At 35.1% G+C, this 24302-nt stretch overlaps 1 long non-coding RNA gene across 1 annotated transcript in view; it reads right to left on the bottom strand.

Moving 5' to 3' along the window:
* Positions 1-24302, bottom strand: part of LOC138715572 (uncharacterized) — a 94257-nt gene that overhangs the window by 31386 nt on the left and 38569 nt on the right. Inside the window, exon 5 of the long non-coding RNA XR_011336471.1 lies at positions 19964-20067. This is a non-coding gene — a long non-coding RNA (uncharacterized lncRNA). The remainder of the gene's footprint in view (positions 1-19963; positions 20068-24302) is intronic.

Raw genomic sequence — 24302 nt, 5'->3', positions numbered from 1 at the left:
GAAAGAGGAAATTGGGAAGATCACGCAAGCGCTGGCATGAGACTGTAACAGATCCTGTAGGGTCTAATACGTGAAGGATATGATGATGATGATGATGATGAGTTGATGACGTATAAATAAATGATGATAAAAGAACCTTCATTTGACTGTCTATTTATTATGAATATGTTTATGTTCGCCAAAATCCTTCTGATGTTCAAGATTGAAGTGGTGTCTGATATTATAACATTTTACATAAATCTCAACTGAACAATTAAGACATTGAATTTTACCTTTATTCATAATAACAAAACAGTCTTGTTGCCATGTTTCTTGGAAATTAAAACGAAACCTAAATTTATTCGTCATATTCAGACTTTACACACCCCTAATCAGAACACTATGGTACCGACGTCAACCTGTGATTACTGTATCAGCTTTTTTTCTCAAAAACAATATGATACTGGTTGTTCATATAACAATTTTGATAACCAAAACCTAAGTAAAGAATCCATTGGTGGTAGTAGATACCATTTCCCATAACAAATCGGAAGTAGAGGTATCTGTGGTCAACTTCCAAATTTCAAATGAAAACATAGGTCATTGAAGGTACCATAGGATACCACTTTTGAAAAGAAACAACTTTTACTCAAACATTTTTTTTCTAGGTTTTATTGTTTATTCACAAAGCAACAGAAACTGTCTTCTGAAAAATGCTGTATGTTGTTTATGTACTTACTGTACCTGTAGTATGTACAGCTATTGTAAACAATGCAGGTTTTGAAACCAAGTCACTTTTCACTGTCTTTTATTTTACATAGCCATAGTGCATTTTGTTCATTCATCCATATCACATCGTCTTCCTTTGGGTTTGCTATTTGGAAAATGCCATTCACAAATGAAGAAACATTTAACATGTTCATGATACTTGGAAGAATGCCATTGGAATTGCAGAGAAGCAGCACATGTTTATGCAGAGAAATATCCATTGTGAGCCCATCATTCGTACAATGTTTTCCAGCGTCTTGCAAAGCGTATGCATATAAATGGCATGGTGCAACCGAAACACAATTAAGGTGAGCGTATCAGACGACCTGTGAGGAATGAGAAAGCTGCTGATGTCCTCACTGCAGTGGTAGTTATCTTCATGACTCCACAAGAAGGATTGCCCATGAATTACACGTAGTACAATATTTAGAATTCTCGAAGACAAATTTCATCCATACCATATTCATCTCCATCAGGAACTTGGGGGACATGACTTCCAAACTCGTGTTGATTTCTGCAACTTTCTAAACATGGACTATGATTTCGAGCTCAATATTCTGTTGACTGGTGAGGCAACTTTCAAAAGTAATGGTCAGGTGAATCTCTACAATGTCCATTATTGGTCTCAGGTTAATCCACACTGGCTAAGGGGAAATGGATTATTAGCATGTGTGGAGCCTCAACACCGTGTGGCCTCCTCAGACACTGAGTCATAGGACCATACTTTTTTGAGAATTTGAATGGTAGAATGTACGCAAGCTTCCTCTAAAACATTTTGCACCATTTGCTTCATGATGTTCCCCTTGCACTTTGGTTAATAATGTGGCTTCAGCAGGATGGCTGTCCAGTTCACTCTTCACATAGGGCTCAGTGAGTTATTAATTGGTTATTTCCCCTACAGTGGACTGAACGAGGAGGACCAGTAGCTTGGTTGGCCCAATCTCCTGACTTTGCTCCAAATGACTTCGTCTTGTGAGAGAGAATTAAAGACATGATCTACAAGGTAAGTCCAACAACTAGAGAAGACATGAAACAAAGAATTAGAGAAGCCTGTGGGTCTCTCACGTCAGGTGTGCTGAAATGCTCAGTGCAATCATGGATGTTAGGAGGAGATCATAGCGTTGTTTAGACAGGCTGGCGTCATTTTGAACACTTACTATGAAGAGTGTACGTACATAAACAATGTAGTACAGCCTTACTCAGAACACACCATTTTTGTTGCTTTGTGAGTAAACAATAAAAAGTTTGAGTAAAAGTTGTTTCTTTTTAAAAGTAATTTCCAATAGTGCCTTCAATGAATCATGTTCTCATTTGAAATTTTGAAGTTGACCGCAGGTACCCCTACTTCCGTTTGTTACAGTTACAGAAAATGGTACTACCACCAATCGATTCTTTACATAGCTTTTGGTTATCAAAATATTGTTATGTGAACAAACAGTATCATAGTTTTCGAGAAGAAAGCCTGATACAGGTGGTCTGAAACACCCAGTATATACACACAGATAGGTAAAATATTTGTGGAAAGAGAAATGAAGTATGGAAAAATCAACAACATTTCAAAATCTACAGTGCCTATAACCCACCTAATAATCCCCTTGATCTAACTTTGTTTGATACACAACCTAAAACTATCATAATTGGTGACTTTAACGCCCACTCCCAACTTTGGGGCTACGATAATGTAAACCAACCTGGAAAAATGATCATGGACCTCCTAAATACTACAACCGCAGAACTTGTCTACAGAAAAGAAGATCCCCCTACTTTCATTCATTATTCTGGTTCTGGTACAAATCCAGACTTATTACTAGTAACATCAGATATCCATCACGAAACCAAGAAAAAAATAATTGAAGACCCTGGATCTGGCCATAGAGTCATCATTGCTTCTATCAATCTCCACCAAAATCGAAAAAAAAGAACCCTACAATAACAAAACAACATGGAACTTTAAGAAAGCGAATTGGAAACTATTTAAACAGAACTCGACAAACACCTCAAGCTCAACACACCACTAATGGAAAATACAAACTCAGATAGATTGAACAAATATTTCTGTGAATCTCTTCTTAAAATTGCAAAAAAGCACATTCCACGAGGCAAACCAAAAAAATACACCCCATTCTGGACAGAAAACCTGAATTTATTGAAACAAGATAGAGATAAAGCAAGAACCAAAGCAGAACATAGCAAAACACCAGAAGATATTCAAGATTGGAGGAAGAAGACTGCCATTCTTAAAAAAGCAATCATAACAGCAAAAAAGAACAGTTTCAATAAATTTATTGAAAATATTCATTACAGAACCGATAGCGCTAAAACATATAAATTTCTGAAGAATATTTCCAATACACAGGAAAATACTAGCCAACCTATTATTCATAATGACAAAACACTAACAGATAGTAGAGATATAGCAAATGCATTTAATAAACACTACTCATACTCTCACAGATTACATCCCAATATCAAAAAAACTGACAAATTTATCAAAAGAGAATTACATAAAAATAATAAGAACAATATTACTAGTACAAAACCTGAAATATTTCATCAAAATTTTACTTCCAAAGAATTAACAAAATTTAAAAACCAAGAAATCTCCTGGCCCCGACAACATTCATTCCGAATTCTTGAAACATCTGGGGGGAAAAGCCAAGTCTGTACTTTTATGCATTTTCAATTTATTATGGAACACCTCAATTCCTGCAGCTTGGAAAAAAGCAATCATTGTACCAATTCACAAAAAAAGGGAAACCTGCTCATGATGTTAAAGTTATCGACCAATAGCACTATTAAGCATGATAGCAAAAACCATGGAGTCCATGATCTCCAACAGACTAACTTGGTATTTAGAATCCCAAAATCTTTTATCACCAAGACAAGCTGGTTTTCGACAACTACACTCTACCAATGAACAAGTCATATGCCTCGGCCAAGAAATAAAAGACAGTTTTAACAAGAAAGAAGATACCTTGGCAATATTTATTGACTTTCAGTTAGCATATGACTCTGTTTGGAGAAATAAATTATTACTAAAACTCCAGAAATTAGGTATCTCCAGCAATATGTTCAGATGGATATCAGAATTCCTCAGTCTAAGATTCATTGCCACTAAATTCAATAACTCACTTTCTAGTTACAGACAAACATATCGAGGTCTACCTCAGGGCGCTGTCCTCAGCACAACTTTATTCAATATTTATATAAATGACTTACCCTCCCTATTAGAGGAATCAAACATGAAAACAGCACTATTTGCAGATGATATAGTTTTGTGGACTTCCGGATCTTACAGACATAGAGACAAAATTCAAAATTCTGCTCTTAAAGCTCTAAATCAACTACATGAATGGAATACATCAAATTTGATGACACTCAATTTAAGCAAAACTACCAAATATTTTCACTCGGTAAAAAAGAAAGAGAATTCAATATCTAATACAATGGCCAACACCATCCTAGGACTTATGAATCCAAATATCTTGGAGTTATTTTCGATAGTAAGTTAACATGGAGCAACCATTTGAAATACATTTCTGAAAAAGCTCGTAAAAGATTCTTCCTTCTAAAAAGACTAGCAGGAAAGAAATGGGGATGCTCTAGGAATACTTTGAACATTACATACAAAATGTTTATACAGCCAGTGCTGACATACTGCGGAGAAATTTTAATTACTTCACCTTCATAAACGACATAGAATATGTTCAAAACCAAGCTCTCAGACTCATTACTGGTGGAATCAAAACAACTCCAATAGATTCTATGAGATTCCTCACTAATATTAACAGCATCAAAATGACAATAGAAGAAAAAGCACTGATTCAATATGAAAAACTTATCAGATTACCAGGAAACAATTGGCATTCATACAGTCCTCTATGTAGATTGAAAACTCAAAAAAGTTTCATATCCATTGTTCAAGAATTAAAATAGAAAATCAATATCCCGAATTTAAAAGAAAACTTACAAATTAAACCAAACCCTTTAACTCTATTAAATATAGAATATAATCTAAATTTAACAGAAGAAATACTGAAATCAGAAGTAAACACTGAAATACTGAAACAACTGTCTTTAGAGACAATTAATATTAGGTATCCTCCACAAAACTGGCTTCATTTATACACCGACGGATCCTTGATCTCCAGAGAACAAGGTGCCGGTGCAGGTGTTACGTGCTGTTTCTTCTCACTTTATAGATCTCTTGGATATGGAACAGCAAGTTTTGATGGTGAAATCATTGCAATAAGTGAAAGTCTCAGGAATCTTCTATGCCACATCAATAAATTTAGGAATGCAGTTATATTGTCAGACAGCAGAAATAACTAAAATGCTCTCTCAATTATTATCACTCAATAAAAGAATTGTATTCCAATGGATACCATCCCATTGTGGAATCCTGCGAAACGAGAATGCGGATGCTTTAGCAAAGAAGGGCAGCACTGCTACTTACCAACCTGTTACTAAATCTACGTATTACTCTGTGAAGAGATTTATTAAATCTACATACTTAGACTTCAACAAACAAAATTTGATAACTCAATCCCAAGGGAAAAAATGGAACTCTCTGCATCAAAATCCACAGTTAATTCCCGATTTACCACGAAAATCGTCTGTAGCTGCATTTAGATTGGCAACAGGCCATGATTGTTTGGCCAAACATCTGCATAGAATTGGAATATATCAGTCCCCTAACTGCCCATTGTGCAACTCAAAACAAAGAAATGGATTCGGAACACCTCAAAATCTGTGCTTCAGTGGCTAGTCATGATAATATCTTTGAAAAATATTGGAGTGCAAGAGGTCAAATGACTTTATTGTCAAATGCCTGGCATTAGAAAACAACAACAACATATTGTCAGACTCCAAAGCAGCTATTCTATTAATAGTCTCCAAACACACACTTTCATCTCAAACAGCAGAAATAACTAAAATGCTCTGTCAATGAATATCACTCAATAAAAGAATTGTATTCCAATGGATACCATCCCATTGTGGAATCCTGGGAAACGAGAATGCGGATGCATTAGCAAAGAAGGGCAGCACTGCTACTTACAGACCTGTTACTAAATCTACGTATTACTCTGTGAAAAGATTTATTAAATCTACATACTTAGACTACAACAATTTCATAACACAATCCCAAGGGAAAAAATGGAACTCTCTGTATCAAAATTCACAGTTAATTCCCGATTTACCACGAAAATCGTCTGTAGCTGCATTTAGATTGGCAACACCTCAAAATCTGTGCTTCAGTGGCTGGTCATGATAATATCTTTGAAAAATATTGGAGTGCAAGAGGTCAAATGACTTTATTGTCAAACACCTGGCATTGGAAAACAACAACAACATGTATGTATGTATGTATGTATGTATGTATGTATGTATGTATGTATGTATGTATGTATGTATGTATGTATGTATGTATGTATGTATATATGCATGTATGCATGTATGTATGTATGTATGTATGTATGTATGTATGTATGTATGTGATGCTTAACCAGATTGATTCAACATCATTTGGTTTCTGGCAGACCAGTACAAAAATTCCCATAGAGGATTTAAAATGTAAAGTTTTTTACAAACATTTCAGACAGAAAACAGAAAGTTGAAATTAATACAACTATGAAATCTGCATCGACATGGGGAACTATTAATAATGGAATTCCTCAAGGATCAATATGAGTTTTGGAATAATATTCTGGGGAAATTCCACAGATAGTAACAATACATTTCTATTACAAAAAAGAGTAATTAGAATAATAGTCGGTGCCAAATCTAGGGAATCGTGTAGGGCTATTTTAAAAAAACTACAAATAATGCCCATGGCTTGTCAGTATATCTTTTCATTAATAATCTTCCTCGTATGCAATCGTGAAAACTCTGTAACTAATTCAACAGTTCATAGCATAAATACACGTCAAAAAAATTACTTTCATACTCCATCAACAAGTCTATCGTGCTATCAAAAAGGAGTGCGTTATATGGCAGTAAAAATTTTTAATAGCCTCCCTATCGATATAAAAAATGAAACTCAAAACATAAAATTATTTAAGGCCAAATTAAAGAAGTACCTAATTTCTCACGCCTTCTATTCTGTAGGTGAATTCATGACATTCAATAACACTTCATGAAATTGATACTAAAACTTTGTGTTGTACTAGTAGACTATATTGTAAATCTCGTCTGTATATATTTCATCTAGACTGTGACTATAAATTAAGATTTTATAATAGTATTAAGTTTTTTGACTTGTTCCATATTGTAGCTGTAAGCATGTATGAATACCATGGAATGTTAATAAATACAATACAATACAATGCTCCCAAATCATAACAGAATTTTCCTCATTACAAATGACACACTGAGGTGATGGTAAAATACCCAGTTTATATAAATATTCTGCCAGGCAGTTGTGTCCTGTGGCAGCTACAGTCTCTCTAGTATCTCTGACTTGTCAACAAGACCAGCCCATTTCTTGCCATCACTCTTTATTTGAAGATCTGAGAGAAACTCATTCCTAAATGAGCGGTTAACTAATCATTTCAAGTTGTGATACAAAAGTTGGGCGGTCGTCCATAACAATATTTCAGTCCCTTTTTGTTTCTGTATTGTTGTAGTTGTAGTTGGGGCTTTTTATGTGTTCTGCATAGGTCACATTGTAACTAATCAATTAAGGCAAAAATACATAGTTTAATATCAACACAGTAAAGTAGTTCTTTATTTAAAAAAGAACTTAACAGTTCTTCAGTAATATATAAACATTAAAAGAGCGGGCAATAGAAAAGAATGGAGAATGCTGGTCTTGCAGTGAAAGACCTGCCCTTGGGCAGAACACTATGAATGAATGAAAAGAGTAATACCTAATCAAGAATAAAAATTCTGGCATTGCCATATTACACAAGAAATAGGATTTTTCGCATCACCACCCATCGTAATAACTTAATCATAGTTGTTGTGTGTTCACTATGTTGTTCTTGTACAAGTAACAGCCCCTCTTCAATGTTTTACACAGCAGGCTGAGTTCGTGCTCTGGAACATCTGCCACGGTGTGTGCGATGAAATCCAACTCATCAATTGTCGTAGGTTTCCTCAAGAACACCCTTTCCTTCAGATAGCCAAAAAATCAATAATCTTCTGGGTTAATATCTACTGGTAACAGTATTACCAGAACAATCATGAAACAAATAAATCATACATGGGCAGAATTTTCAGTTGCGTGAGGCACAATATTACGCAATACTTTGTTTACTAGGAGGGCAGAGTAGGAAGGAAGATTCAAACTGTGACCAGCGTCCACTTATCTTTTTTTTTCAGTAGGTTATTTTCGATGATTTATCATCATCTTAGGTTATTTAGCGTCTGAATGAGGTTAAGGTGATAATGCCAGTGAAATGAGTCCGGGTCCAGCACCAAAAGTTACCCAGCACTTGCCCATATTGGGTTGAGGGGAAACCCCGGGAAAAACCTCTACCAGATAACTTGCCTGGGCCACCTGGTTTCGCGGCAGACACACTAACTATTACTCCACAGGTGTAGACTCGTCCGCTTATCTTAATTGCTAGGACGATCAGTGGCGGATTGTTAGTAACCATTAACAAAGCATGCTATACACAGGAAAAGACTTAAAAATGTTATAATTGAATCAGTCAGTGGAATAAGGACTGAAGTCCAGAGAAGTAAATTTTTCAGGAGACGAAAAAAACATCACATCTCCTAAATCATTACAACAACGCTAACAAAAATTTGCATAGTTGCAGGTCATAATGCACCACTCTGACTGATAATGAACACTCACGTCTGAATTTAACAGTGTGGGTAATAAATAGGATGATAAGTGATGAACTTCGGTCCTTATTACATTGTTTTACTACGCAAGTGTAAAAGACATGCGCAATAATCTGAAATAGTGAATTTTATTTATTAAGTTGTATTTTTAGAATACACAAATCACTTAAGCTAATTGACTAGAAAAAACAGGATATGACACCAATATGATTAATAATAATACAGTGGCGGCTCGTGAATTATTAAATTCGGGGTTCACAATAGTATATGGATAACAAAGGAGACTATTGATTAAATGTTGTCCTTTTCTTATGTGTCTTTAATTGCCAATAATATAAGACAAATATTTTTAAATAGGTACTGGAAGAGAAATTCATTTTGACAAGGTCTGAAAATAAATTTAAACAATAAGCTTAATTAATATGAAGATTAAAATTCAAGTTCATATCTAAAATTTTCAAAATAAAAGCATTTAATATCTTGGTTTTACTATTTGTTTCTACAATAAACATTTCCTTTTACTAAAACAATTTGATAGTTTGTACTTAAAAAAAATAAAGTGTATTATCTTAAAAGTACCCATTAGGAATATGCATCTTTCAGTTTTTATGTCATGGCTGGACTTCGATTTTTCTTGTATCCTTTATACATGTATAAGCTAAATATAAACAAAAGATCTGATACACAATGATACTGTATGTTAAATTTGACACAAAATTAGAAAATATCTAAATATTTCACACATAATAAGACATCCTAAAGATCGGATATAAAATAAAACAATATTTGTACATTTGACACAAAAATACGATAGAACAACATCTAAATATTTTACACACAGTAGGAAAATATATAAAGATCTGACACACAATAAACACAAATATCTAAAGATCTAATATGCTGTAAGGTAATATAACACATATGTATGGAGCTTCGACATAAAATAAGACACGTAGGCCTAATGATCAGTTACAAAATAAGATAGGCCTAATATTTATAGATTTGACACAAAATATTTTTATAGTAGGAACATATCTCAAAGTTTTACACACAATACCACAAATACTGTATATTTCTGCAGATAAGACGACAAGTGAATTATAAAAATATCCGAAAGACGAGGGTAATCTCATCTGGCAGATACAAAAAGGAGGAGATCTTAAAATTCTACACTAAAACCATTACAAAATACAACAAATCAGTTACTTGTATATTTAAAATCCTGCGAAATCATAATTTTCGTCGTCAAAGGCAAAGAACTGGTCAAGCACGTCCTCACTTTCAGTGTTAACAGCGTCGTCATATGGTCCCATTCTGAAAGTGGTGACTCAGTTCTACTTCATCAGTATTCCATAACAAATCATCCTCTGGACATCCATAGCGTTAGAAATTCCGCACTTATTTCTTAAAGGATTTTATCACTGTTTCCACTTCCACTTTTTTCCCTGATTTCAGCGCGAACTCATAAGTGACGCAGTACACATGTTCATAGTTTGGGGTTCGTCTTGAAGAACAAATATAAGCTACAGTAAAACCATAATACTGTGCTCGAAATTTATACCTCGTCTTATCTGTGGAAATATACGCCTTCTAAAAATTTAACACATGATAGAAAAACATCTAAAGCTTTACATACAATAGGACAATATAATACAAGCATAAAAAGATTTAAGACAATATTTAAGAATTTGGCACACAGTAAAACAATGTTCATGTACAGTTTTGGTATAGAAAGTCGATCCTTCTTTCTTTCTTCGAAGCAAACAAATCAATTACAGTTTCATTAAAATTAGCAATGTTGCTAATCATGCTTTTTTCAATAGAAAGCATTACTAATGCACTTAACTTTCCTTCGGTCATGGTACTTCTTAGAAAGGTCTTTATCATTTTTAAGGTTGAGAAGCATCTCTCGGCCTCAGAAGTTGTCATAGAAATTGTAATAACAATGAGCAATAGCTTGTAAGTCTCTGAAAATATATATTGTAAGTTATTTTCTATGAGAAATTGCAAAAGACTGACAGCGCCACTCATATTCCTAAAATCCTATCTTCTGTAGATAATCTGCAATTCTGTTTTAAGGCGATCCTTTTCCAGAAGTTCATAAACATCTATTATTTCTTCAATTAGTTCATAAGGGAAGTGTTTCTCATACTGTTGAAATTTTTTGGCATCAAAGAGACACAAGGCAGAAAAGTGAGCAGTAAAAGAAAATCTTCTTTTTGCTTGATTTGCATTGTTGTCGCAGACTTCCTTAACTGCCACAGTCTTATTAATGTAAGTAGACTTTTTTTTTTTTTTTTGTTGGCACCTCCACATTCTCAACTTTCATGCTTACTGCCTCCATTCCCTCTCTTTCCTTCTGCATTGCAACAGCATAAACTGGCACAGATACGTAGACGACATACTAAAACTATACAAAGGAAACAAAAGACAGATTGAAAACCTACACAAACACATAAAAAAAATACACCCAAAACTACACTACACACTAGAAACAGAGAACAACAAATCCATAAATTTCTGAGACATCGCAATAACAAATACAGACAACAAACACAAGTTCAAAATATACAGGAAACCCACTACCATGGTAACACACATATACAACACCTCCAATCATCCCACACAATACAAACACACAGCATTCCGATCCATGATACACAGACTCATCAACATTCCTATGAACTAGCAGGACTATAAGTAAGAAATACACACTATCAAATACGTGGCATAGGAAAATGGATACAACCCCAACATAATAGACAACATCACAAGAAAGACTAAATGCAAACAACACTAACATATGAAAACATGAACACATACAAAACTGCATCATCATTCAAGGAACTAGAATACAACCATAGATCTATGGCCAATCCTCGGCCTCATCTCGCCAAATATCATCTCGCTATCACCAATCTCATCGACGCTAAATAACCTAGTAGTTGATACAGCGTCGTTAAATAACCAACTGAAATAAAAAATAAAATACAACATAGAACACAGAACACACTACAAAAACATCTTAACACACAAACAAGACATCACAAATAAATACAACTTAACAAGAGTTTACAAACTATCATGCAACAGCAGTAACGACTTCTACATTGGACAGACTGGAAGATCATTTCAAACACATTACAAAGAACATATCACAGCCTTACCAAACTACACAACAATTCAATCTACGCAGAACACATCACAAACTCCAACCACAGCTACAGCAACATAGACAAAGACATGAAAATACTACACATCCAGCCAGAAACTTGACGTCCACACCTGTGGAGTAACGGTCAGCGCGTCTGGCCGTGAAACCAGGTCGTCTGGGTTAGAATCCTGGTCGGGGCAAGTTACCTAGTTGAGTTTTTTCCGGGGTTTTCCCTCAACCCAATATGAGTAAATACTCTTTCGGTGCTGGACCCCAGACTCATTTCACCGGCATTATCACCTTCATTTCATTCAGATGCTAAATAACCTAGATGTTGATACAGCGTCGTAAAATAACCCAATAAAAAAAAAGAAACTTGACACCCTAGAACAATATGAAATTTATAAGCATACAAAAACAGACCCACACAACATCCTGAACACTCAACTCAATTTCAAAACACACACAATCATGAACACATCCCACCACAACAGGAAACCAGAAGATAGCGCAGGATTTCCACTAGACTTTGGACAATGAAGCACAAGACTTCGAAACTAGTCAAGCAAGGTAAATCCTAAAGATTAACACAGTAAGGAAGTCGGAAATTTAATCAATGACATATAAGACATGTGAAACCAGTTTAATATATGGCAGTGAAATTCTTATATCAACACAACTTAATGAAACAGAACCAAGCTAAGAGGATAATTACATGTAGTGTTAAATCTGCCCCCACGCAAATAAGTACTGACAATATACGTACAATAAGGTTAAAAAAGAATGGGCTGATGACACATGTCTGAGTTCCAGGAACAGAACAGTGCGCATGGTGTCGCCTTGAAGCTCCAGTTCATGTAAGTGTGCTGCATTTTGTTCTAAAACAACTGAAGAGTGAAATGGCAATAAAATTGATAAATACTAAATCTATCGAAATGGGGTACAAAATTTACCAAAACGAAGATGAATGAGAAAGCTACGTAATACGCCAGATTAAAGTATGAGCCATTGTAGCATAGGTGGCTTAAACATGGGTCTAAACGAGATAGCATTGGTTGTAGGAAGTTCGAATCTCGGTTAGTCTTAGTGTTTTACATTACGAAATTACTATGTCGATTGAATATTTAGTACATAGCACAACCCGTCCCCTGGGCAACACTACTGTCTTAATAAAACCGTCTGCATTTATATCTCATTTATAGCTTTTAAAAATATGTTTAACTACAACATTAAAACATGTTACCATTGTAAACATTAATTTTGTTCTATTTCTTTTAATAATGGCAATACTCAAGTGATACTGTTTACCATTCTTCAGTTTAGCTTTCTTTTGTTTACCTATATTCTTCACAGGGAGTGTTGACAACATTTGAAAGCCAATTTTCATAAATAATAAAACAATATTTGAAATAATAATAAAAAGTAGAGTGATATGTTATAATAATATATAACATATTGAATGATCGTCCACCTCTGCTTCAGCATGTGGACGTGAGGCCAGCAGCCGGCTGATCGGTCTTGGCCCTTCATGGGCTATAGTGCAATGGATTTACTTTACTTAATATATAACATATTATATTGATATTTCATATTCTTCATCAGTCATATGTCAGCTGATACCTGCAGCCGTTTAGGTTCTTGAAGCCCCTTTTTGGGCCAGACATGATATTGCAAACATTAATTGGGGCCTACATATCGAATTAAACCGTAAAATTTTGCATGGGGACTAGAGAAGGATAGTTCGTCTTTTTATTTAGATACATACTAAAATTATTTTACTTTTATATGTGTTTTGAATATTAACTCCAGAAATAAATTGTATTTTCGTCCAAAAACATCCGTGACACGAAGTTTTTACAACTCTCATAATGTTGGATCATTCACGTCTTACAAATGTGTTATGACAAGGGAAGAGAATTCTATTACAATGAGACAGTCTTCACTCAGCGATTATGTGGCTTGGTCTGCGACATTTCTCAACAAACAAGTAGAAATAATATCATTATCAACATCGTCATATTTTATGACACGGATTAAGTCAAATTATTTCAGTTTCGAAGTGGTTTAATATTTGTCTGATCAGCGTTTTCTTGGACGCCCTATGTTTCTCCTTTCAACTGGTTTGTAATAAAGCAGTTTACTTTATATACTTTATATGGTATTCCAGGATTCTATTCATTCTACGTGTTGTCTCCATTTATTATTGTAATCTTCTGTTTATTGAGATATAATTATAATTTCCCTATGTAGCATGGCTGTACTTATATAATTAATATCACATAAAATTATTATTTCTGCAAAGTATAAGAGTCTGGGAAATTATTATTATTATTATTATTATTATTATTATTATTATTATTATTATTATTGTTATTATCGCTATTATCACGGTTGTCATTATCATCGTTATCATTATTACTATTATTATTATTATCATTATTATTATTATTATTATTATTATTATTACTATTATTATTAAGGTGATATGGTGAACACATGAAACTGACTATAAATGTATGTATGTATATATTTGTCTTGTCTTTATGCAATATACCTTTCGGTGAGGCGGCACTTCACAATATTAGCATACAGTGCCGTCTCACCGTTTTACACGCCTCTCGTACAAGTCAATTAGGACATTACTTTGTTTAAATTTCTTATTGCAATTCTTCCACTAGTCTTTTTTTGTCTGTCATCAATTCATCCCCTATTTTACTACTAATCATCATTATACCAAAAATACTATAACCCCCTCCTGTATGACACATTTCCCCTCACTCTACATCTCTAATTATTTGCACTTTTCACTACTCACTTTTCCACATTGCTACTTTTTAGATCTTAGTTTTCTTTTCTCACGATTTATTTCCCCTTCACACCATTTCCTTAAGTCATACTGTTTTTTCACCTTCTTTTCCCCTCTTCCTTCATCACTGCTCCCTGAACTATCTCCTACTTGCATTACTCTGCTTCTCGTCAGCCTCGATTTAGATCTTAGTTCCTTCACCCGCTTCGGAATTGCTCCCATCTGATGTCCACTATTTCCATTCGCTTGCATTGAGATCTTGTTCTGCTGAGCTTGTTGAATGCCAGTTCGCGTCACTTCTGTTTCATCAGTTGACGTCACTGCCTGCTTTCCGGAGATCGTCACTGAGTTTGATACATTTGCATTTTTCTCGCGTACACTCACAATACTTGTGTCATTAACCTCGCCTTTAGCTACGATATTCTTGATTTTTTCTTTCAAAATTTTTCTGTTCCTTTCCTTTTCTTCTGAGCCTACAATCGGTTCCTTTAATGTTACTAAACACTCCTCTACACTAAAAACCAAATTGTTTATCTTAATTTTGTCCTTGATGAGTTTTGCGAATTGTCCATTATTACGTGCTGCTTTAAGAAAAGGGATTAGAACTCTTCTTCTACTTCTCACTTCGTAGCTCCAGTCATCATCTATTCTGATCGTTGTGTTCCCTAGTATTCTTCTATTCTTCATAATCCTCTCCTTCGTAACCACACTCTTAAATTTTACTAATATTGGCCTAGCTTGTTCTGAATGTTGTACTTGCTTTTTTCCCATTCTAAATGCTTCCTGTACTTGTCCATCGCTCACGTCCATACCAAAACACTCCCAACACACTCCTAATATCTTCTCATATGTATCGATACTCTGTTCTCTATCTTTTTCTTCTATACCGAAAATAACAAGTTTTTTCTCCTCTTTTGCTCTTAAAATTGATCCCATTTGCTTTTCAGAATTTCGTTTTCCAGTTGAATTTCTTCCATCTTCTTCCTTAGCTCTGCCATGCTCTCCTTCATTACCATTAGGTCTTGTTTCACTGTACTGTCCTCCATTTCACTATTACGCACACTTATTTGCCGGTTTTCACAGGTCAACGTCTCTACTACACGTTACTATCTCCTGACTTGCACAAAGAGAACTGACTTGCTCTGCAACTTGCTTAAGAATCCATGAAACTGACTATAAATGTTGTTTACTCATATTTGATGTGCTTCTGATTTTCAAAAAAGCAAATAAACTATTAATTTTGTACACAGGCTAGGTCGTGCCTAATAATAGCCCACAATGATACTTGCATAACTAAGTTTATTAACAAATTCCACTAATATTTGTCATTAAAAATATAAAATAATACAATACGAGAAAATCAACTCTACCAGGAAGCGAACTTACACCTCTGGTTTCGAAATCAGAAACATTATCCCAATGCCACACCACTTCATTGCAATTGCTGCATTGCAGATGGGTCGCTGTCAAAGACTCAACCGGAACAAACAACACAGCATTGCCTTCGAACACAATGAGTTTGCTTGTGTGAGCCTGACTTAAAAACGTTACATTTAAACTGCCAATTGTACCTATTAAATACGAAATTGAGAAACGAAGTCTTATTTTGTTTGAGAAATTAAAACGAATTCCAAAGAATGCTTACTAGGAGGAACTACAAAAATTCTGAAGGAAACTCAAAACACAATCTGGCTTCTTCCAGAATATTTAAAAATTACGAAGTAAATACAATGTACAAACAACTGAAAATATATAAAAACTTCTATTCCCAGAAATTAAATGTGAAAATGAACTGATACAATACATCACTGCAAAACATGACATTGACCAATCAGTATTAAAATCATTAGCTATTGAAACCGTATGTACAAGATATCCAAAATCTGAATGGCTTCATATTTGTACAGATGGATCTCTGCTTGACAAACACAGTAATGCTGGAGCAGGAATCTAAGTGACTTTTTTAGCTTTTACATATCTCTTGGAACAATGTCCACTCATTATGATGGTGAATTAGAAGCAATCAATAGAGCCCTGAAACAGCTTTCCATCACATACATAAATTTAACAAAGCAGTTATACTTAGTGATTGTAAATCTGGACTCCAAGCACGAACATCGAGTCCTCCAGAAAACAGACTAGTAAGAGAAATTCTTTCTGCTCTTAAATGTTACAAGGGCTTCGTAAAGAGGTAGTTTTTCAATCAATATCCTCACACTGTGGAACAGTAGCTAATGAGAAGGCTGACTTCCTAGCCAAAAAAGGAACAAATATGAGACAAACTCGAAATAATATGAGTACAATCTCCTTTCATACCTCAAAAGTCAGGATCAAACACACAGTCCAGTCCTTTTGTAAACAGGAATCCCTGAAGAAAAGCGAAGGCAAACCTTGGAATATTCTGCTAGACAGTAATAACATCCCAGATTTGCCACAATAAAAAGGGCTATAGTTATATTTCGCTTAATCACCTCTCATTTGCATTGGATTAATATTTACCAGCATCCACAGTGCACACTGCACCCTCTGTAGAAATCAAAACTCCATCATGGAATAAACAACATTTGCTACAATTCCCAGCAATAAAAAAAATAAATGTTGATTAATCACCACAGCCCACCATATATTATTGGGAGAATCAGAGAAATCCAAGATCCTTAGCATTGGTCAACAACAATAACAGTATTCAGTATTCACATTGTAAATTTGTGTACGTTACACTGTTTAATATGAAAGCTGGAACAATCTTATTCTTGTGCATTCCAGAAAAAGCACAGTTAAAGTTACGGCACTTTTCATTTCCAGGTATGATCCATTAAAGTTACACGAAAATGCTAAGCAGACAGAACAGGCACTACAAAGAGTGAACAGCCCATCTCAACAATATCGTAATAAAAATACGCGCATTCTCATATGCACTGAGTACTTATTCTTCTCAAAATTCTTTCTTGGAGCGAGTCTTGTTGGGAGTCCACCTGTATGTAGCCAACAATTTCGCACGACTGTCCACAAGTAGCATACGAGTATATACAGGGGCTCTTGTTTACTGCACATGCGCAGTGTGCTGTAAGCAAAACTTATACAATAAGAGAGCTCCAAATTTGTTTTCCATATCTGTACATACTCATATATCTGTGGTTGACACTTTTGTACGTGGTTTGTAACACCTGGGGCTATTCCACAAAGATATGGTTTTGTACATTACAAATTACTGATGAAAGATGTTGTAAAGTATGGAGTTATATCTTTCTGTTCCACGAAAGAATTAAAGTGTATTGTACATTACCAATGAACCGCTACTAATGAGTCATATCAATAAACATACTATGTCATAACATGAAGCAACTGGTTATCTTCGTATTTCATTAATCGAATTCAGTTATGTTTGCCTCTTTAATTGTAATGTATTTTAAGGTTGGTTATAGAGCAAAGATTCGTAGATTCTATGAATTTCGTAACACTGCAATGTTATTTATTTTAGTTTACTTCTTTAATAATGAAAAATTTACTTCCTTATTATCATCATGTTCCTCTGTGATCCACACATAATGCTCCTTGATAGTTCGATAGTTTCCCATATTAGCACTGTACTAGGGACAGAAGAAATAGGCGGGAATGGCGAACCCCTCATTCACTACCCCGACTCTATACACCTCAGAACCTGCTGGGTGTATGGTCCTGTGCCAAATAACTTACTCCTCCATTCACACTTTTTGCATTATAGGAAAACTTAAAAGAACAAATGAAATAATAACGTGATTTCTAGTAATTGCAAATACCTGATTTACTGAATATTGTTGTTTTGTTTAGTCAACTATCCAAACACAGGTCTCAAACTCATAAGTGACAACAATGAGGCATCACTAATGAGGTAACTAAGCCAGGAGATAATGGGTTATGGTGGCCAGTTCCTCCTTTGCATACATCGCTGAATAGTAACATATTACACTAATCAGACTTTAGATTATATTATCATTTATAATATTTTGCAAGTTAGCCATTTCACAAATGTAATAATTATCATCATGTAATGTGAACGTAATACGAGAAATCAAATATTTAGCATTACACACAATTATTAGTATTTTGTTTTTATGTGTTTTCAGAATATTGTATTGAAATAGTAACTACTAAATAAAGTTTATACAGTTGTCGACTTTGTGAATCATGAGGAAATTAAGAATTAAAGTGCAAAAAAGTAATATATGTTTCTGTGTGTAAAAAATATAACATGAACGAGTATCATAATAAAAAATACTTATGTATTAGAAGCACACTTAAGAATGGCTTAGCTTAACAAAAGAAATAACACAATAAATATGACTAAAAATTGTTCTGTACAGATTCTCTTAACTGATGTAGAGATACACCACACTCCTTCGCAGTGGCTGTCTGTGTTGACACTTTTAATGTCGTCACAAACTTTAAGTTCTTTCAAGAAACAACAAACTTGATAAATAACGCCTTTAGCATGACTTCTGATATCAGGGCTCCACTGAGACATGACAGTGATTGCCTGGATAATTAGTATTTCAAAATACTGTTTATTGTGTTATTATGATATATTTTTTCGAACAAGCTCTAACATAGTAATATCACAGACGAGCACTTGTCAACAACTAGCAGCGACAGGAAGGTCTCTTTGTTCAGGACATAAACCGCTGGGGAAAGTGTGGAGTGAGTAGTTTCCGCACAAGACCAAAAACCCGCCTATTTCTTCTCCTTTACTATAATAACGATCTTCACCCTCAAACTTAATTGTTGCGAAATTACAAACACTGCAAAGTTATTGAAATGGCGTCAAAGGAGATGAAATTGTTTCTTTTGAAGGAAATAGGAGCAAGAAAAGAAGATATTCTATAGCACATATTTATCAAAATATATCTTAATATTATGAAATAAATATAATTAAATCGCATTAGTACATGTAATGTATTAGTCTCCTAATACTTGACAATTCACTAGTAAGTTAAATATACTAGTACTTTTGTGGAACATAATCAGGAAACTTCATTGGTAATTTGTAAGTATGGAGTGGTAAAATACTACTGTAGAGGAGTCTTTTGTGGAATAGAAACTCTAGTACGTTCACTACTTACTAGAGAATTTATTTGTAATGTACAACACCATACCTTTGTGGAATAGGCCGCTGGTATTGCCGAAACTCCAAAAGACACAAAACCCTATAAGGAAGAACTTAGGCTACTGCATGCAAGTTATCAAAAATCTCTACAAACTAACTTCAAGAATTAAGGAGAAATGCCCGTTGAAGACATTATGAAAATGCAATAATTTAACATGAATATTTCTCAAAGCAAAAACCTTATATTTCTAGAGGTAAACAATATTAAACCCTCAGTTTGCTGCTATTGCAATGCGGATCATGAATATTGTTGGAGTAATAGTTCATGCTAATTCAATTATTTGACCTAATAAAGAAGATAAAAGCCGCAAGGTCTTACCTTGCTGGCGAAATGTTTAGTCCACCATCATTACTTCTGTTCGGCCGGGTTAGTCTCACTCCATGGGCTGCATGTCATTCTCGGTGTCACTGCATGGGCTCCTGCTGTTCCCAGAACATTTCAGAAAGTGGAATAATAAATGGTAACATTTTAATCGACAATGGTGAAGTTTTAAGGGCTATAAATGCCGTAATTTGGCTCACTTTCCAACAAAAATAAAGATTGATGCATTAAATTAATCTTATTCCTGAATGAGTGGATTCTATGTTACATTCAGAGTTCACTTTCTCTGAAAATTTTCTCTGTCACAGATAGATCTCCCTATAGACCTAAAATACTGCAAGAAACTTTGATGATCGAATCAGCGAATTACATGTAGAGTCCTGGAATTGTTTCGAAAGTTCTGAAAGACTTGTAAAAGCCGTCTATAAAATTTTCGGAAAGCTTGGAATTTAATTTAACACAGCTAGTGATAACAGGCGTAGATAGAATAGGGAAAGGGACTTGTGTGCTGAGGAAGTGAGTTTGATTACACTCCGGCTCACTGATTATATTAGCATATATTTTTTCTTTCAACGCTCTTGGAAGTAGTGTCGAAAATGCAGTACACAGTGTAACTTTCCACATTTGAATGAGGAAAGAGAAACTGTAGGCCGATGCATTTTTTTTTCTTTCCCGCAACTTATATGTCTGTTATTTAACGAGGTCACTCATCAACTGAATTAGTGGAATGGAGAGGTTATTAAGGCAAAATGAAAGGGTTATGTGACCCAAACAAGTGATCAGACCAAGTGGGATACAAGCAGTTGTGGAATTCAAAATATTTCAATTGCTGTCAATGTTGAGATCACTTCGATAATAGTAGCTCCAAAGAAGAAAGATGAGTTCATGTCAATTTAGTTGTTATTAAGGGACCTGTGGCCACCTTTAAGGCCTTTGATATTGTGAGTTCATAACGTGGATGAAAAATTACAAACATTTCGTAGCAGTTGTTCATTCACACAATATATTCCTGTTAAATTAGAGATAGGTGAAGATTTTCATAACAGTTACTTGAATTTGAATTAAATTTAATAATAACTGTAAACTTATTGTAATGCATTATGCCTGTGTTTGTCAAACTTTTTCCATTTCCGATCACTTTTAACATATTGTACAAACTTAGAATTCTTGTAGTCCATTTTTATTATTATTATTATTATTATTATTATTATTATTATTATTATTATTATTATTAATCATTGGCACTTCTTCACCACACTCAGGAGGAAAAACGTACATATATCATTGAAAATAACTTCAAAATTGTAACATACCATTGTAGAGACACAATGTCTTCACTGACAAGGTTACATTAGTAGGTAACAGTTGGGGTGGGGGGTCCCTGGCAGATATTAATTATCCTCAAACCCCTAAAAGCCCAACCTTGAGTGGGTATCGGACGTGCCAGCAGGTGGTGGATAGCCGAGGACCTGCACTGGGAATAGTGCGAAATCACTGGGCCTGTCTCTGAATATCAAATAACAGACTATGAACAAACTCCCCAACCCTAAAGTGTTACGCGTTTCCGTGCCGATGGGGTGCATGGCACATGGGATGTGTCACTAATGGAATCTCCGAGAAACTGGCGACCTCTCGGAGTAAACAGCCTTGCACTGGCAAAGAGGGCTCTGCCAGTGTGGACTGTTTAATCCCCCCACACTCGTGGGATCTAAATGAACACAAATACAGAAATCAAACTAACTGAAACTGACCAAGGAGCCACTTCGGCAGACTTGGCAGTACTTCCTCAGAAAAGGCTGTCGAGTCCTTGGCTGCAGGCATTGACTGCAGTCCGGAAGCTTTCAGGAGCTCAAAGGAAAAAACTCCTGAAAAATAAAAAAATGAAAGAAGGTACTTAAACAGTTGAAAAACCGCGCAAGAATACCTCTCCAAAAGGAAAAGAAATAGCGGGACCCAGTGGGAGATTTAAAAGGCCCCACTCGGATTCTAGCACCTCTACTTCCGTCAAACAACATCCCAAAAACCACAAGAGCTTCACTGCGGAGCAGACTGTGTCTTATTGCGGGTATCAAGATGGCAGTTGTCTGTCAACGTCATCCTGATACCAAGCTGACCTGGTTTAGCAGATCAATAGACACTGCACTTTTTCAGGTTTCACGAAAACTGGAAAAGACAATTAAAGCAAAGGAGGTGGCACTAGGTGCCTTCATTGATACTGAAGGCGCCTTTGACATTACCTCCTTTAAAGCTTTTACAACTGCAAAGAAACATGGTATAGATGAAACCTGTATCAGATGGATTGAGCCCATCTTGAAAGGCAGAGTGGTACATACAACCCTCATGGGCAGCAATTTAGCTGCAAAGGACATGAGTGGATGTCCACAGGGAGGTGTATTATCACCCATCCTGTGAAATTTAGTTGCAAATGGATTACTGGATGAAGTCAGTAATCTAGGATTTGATATTATGGACTATGCTGATGATATGGCCATCATAGTTCGGGGAAAATTCATGAATACCATTAGGGAACTTATGCAAGTGGCCCTAAATAAGGTAACAACATGGGCTGAGAGAGAAGGTCTTAAGATCAGTCCTCATAAAACAGCCTTAGTACCTTTCACCAGATAAAGAAATTTGAAGGGATTAGGACCTTATTTCTTAAAGGTGAAAAACTCAAAATGGTTGAGGAAGTCAAATATTTAGGGGTGATTTTTGACTCTAAGGTAGACTGGAATCAACATTTAAAAATAATAACACGAGCAAATACAGTTTTTGAAACTGTTAGACGCACGTATGGAAAAAAATTGGGACTAAGGCCTAGTATGATTCACTGGCTCTACACTAGAATAATCAGACCATCTATAACCTATGAGCTCTCGTTTGGTGGAAAAAAGTTCTTCAAAACAACTCCAAAATCAAGCTATGCAGAATTCAAAGAACAGCCTGCATGGCTATAATGGGAGCTATGAAAACGACTCCCACTGCAGCTATGGAAGCACTCTTAAACTTGACTCCATTAGACACAGTAGGAATGGAGGAAGCGAGACTGCAACATTCTAAGCAACTGATATTCTCAGATGTAGAGTTGGGTTTGCTGGAATTCAAGAGATTTATGGCAGATGACATACTGTGCATGGAATCAGACCATATTAATCCTGTTCGACATTATACAAAGAATTTCAGTCATCATTGACTCTGAACTATGGAAAAACAAAACTCCAACATCTCCTGAGAAGTCTCTGAGGTACACAGACTTAGGAACTGGATCAGGAGTCTATGGCATCAGACCAATGGTTAGCTTAAGCTTCCCCTTGGGTAAATATGCCACTGTTTTTCAAACACAGATATACGCCATTATGCAATGCGTTCTTGAAAATATAAGAAGAGCTTATATAGGAAAGCAGATTCTTATATTCTCGAATAGCCAGGCTGCCCTTATGGCTTTAAATGCCATATTGTTACTTCAGGACTGGTTCTTAACTGCCTCAATATAATTTCGATCCTGGCAGAACAGAATGAGGTTAAACTCATCTGGGTACCAGGGAAACGAAAAAGGTGACGAACATGCAAGACAAGGAGTGGCTTCAAAATATATTGTAACAGAATATCTAGTCGTTCTGTCAGAGAAGCAATTAAAAAATGGTCCAAGGTTCAACACTACTAAACCTGGATTAAGACACCAGGTATCAATCATGGGAAACAATTTATTATTAGACCAAGCAACAAAAGAGCTGAAATATTACTACAATGTAACAGATTTCAGCTGAGAACAGTCACAGCTTTTCTCACAGGTCATGCACCTGTGAAAAAGCATCTTAATTTAATGCGCCTACTTCAAGGTAACCTACACTGTAGATTCTGCGGGAAGGAGGCTGAAACAGCCCAGAACATTACTTGCTTCTGCGATGCATAGGCTCGCAGAAGATACCATACCTTACCTTTGGGAAAGATTCTCTAGAACCAAAAGATTTTGAACCGAGTTCTATATCTGAACTGTATACCTTAATCAAGTTAACAGGGCTGATGAATCGGTATTATATTATAAAACATAGGTAGCACAATAAGCTTAAGGCTGTGGTGCGTCCGGAGCAATGACGGGCCTAAATGTTGGAAAAAAAATACAACTCAAATCAGATAACAGTCTCATGTGTGGAATGGGAGGATTTCGAAGTTTCATTATTATTAGAATAGTAATAATAATAATAATAATAATAATAATAATAATAATAATAATAATAATAATAATTATTATTATTATCATTATTATTATTATTATTATTATTATTATTATTATTATTATTACACATTTATTGACGTGGGTGTAACTATAGAATTG

Source organism: Periplaneta americana, chromosome 15 (genome assembly GCF_040183065.1).
Source record: "Periplaneta americana isolate PAMFEO1 chromosome 15, P.americana_PAMFEO1_priV1, whole genome shotgun sequence".
NCBI classification, from domain to species: Eukaryota; Metazoa; Arthropoda; class Insecta; order Blattodea; family Blattidae; genus Periplaneta; species Periplaneta americana.
This window is presented reverse-complemented; position numbering and strand designations above follow the sequence as displayed.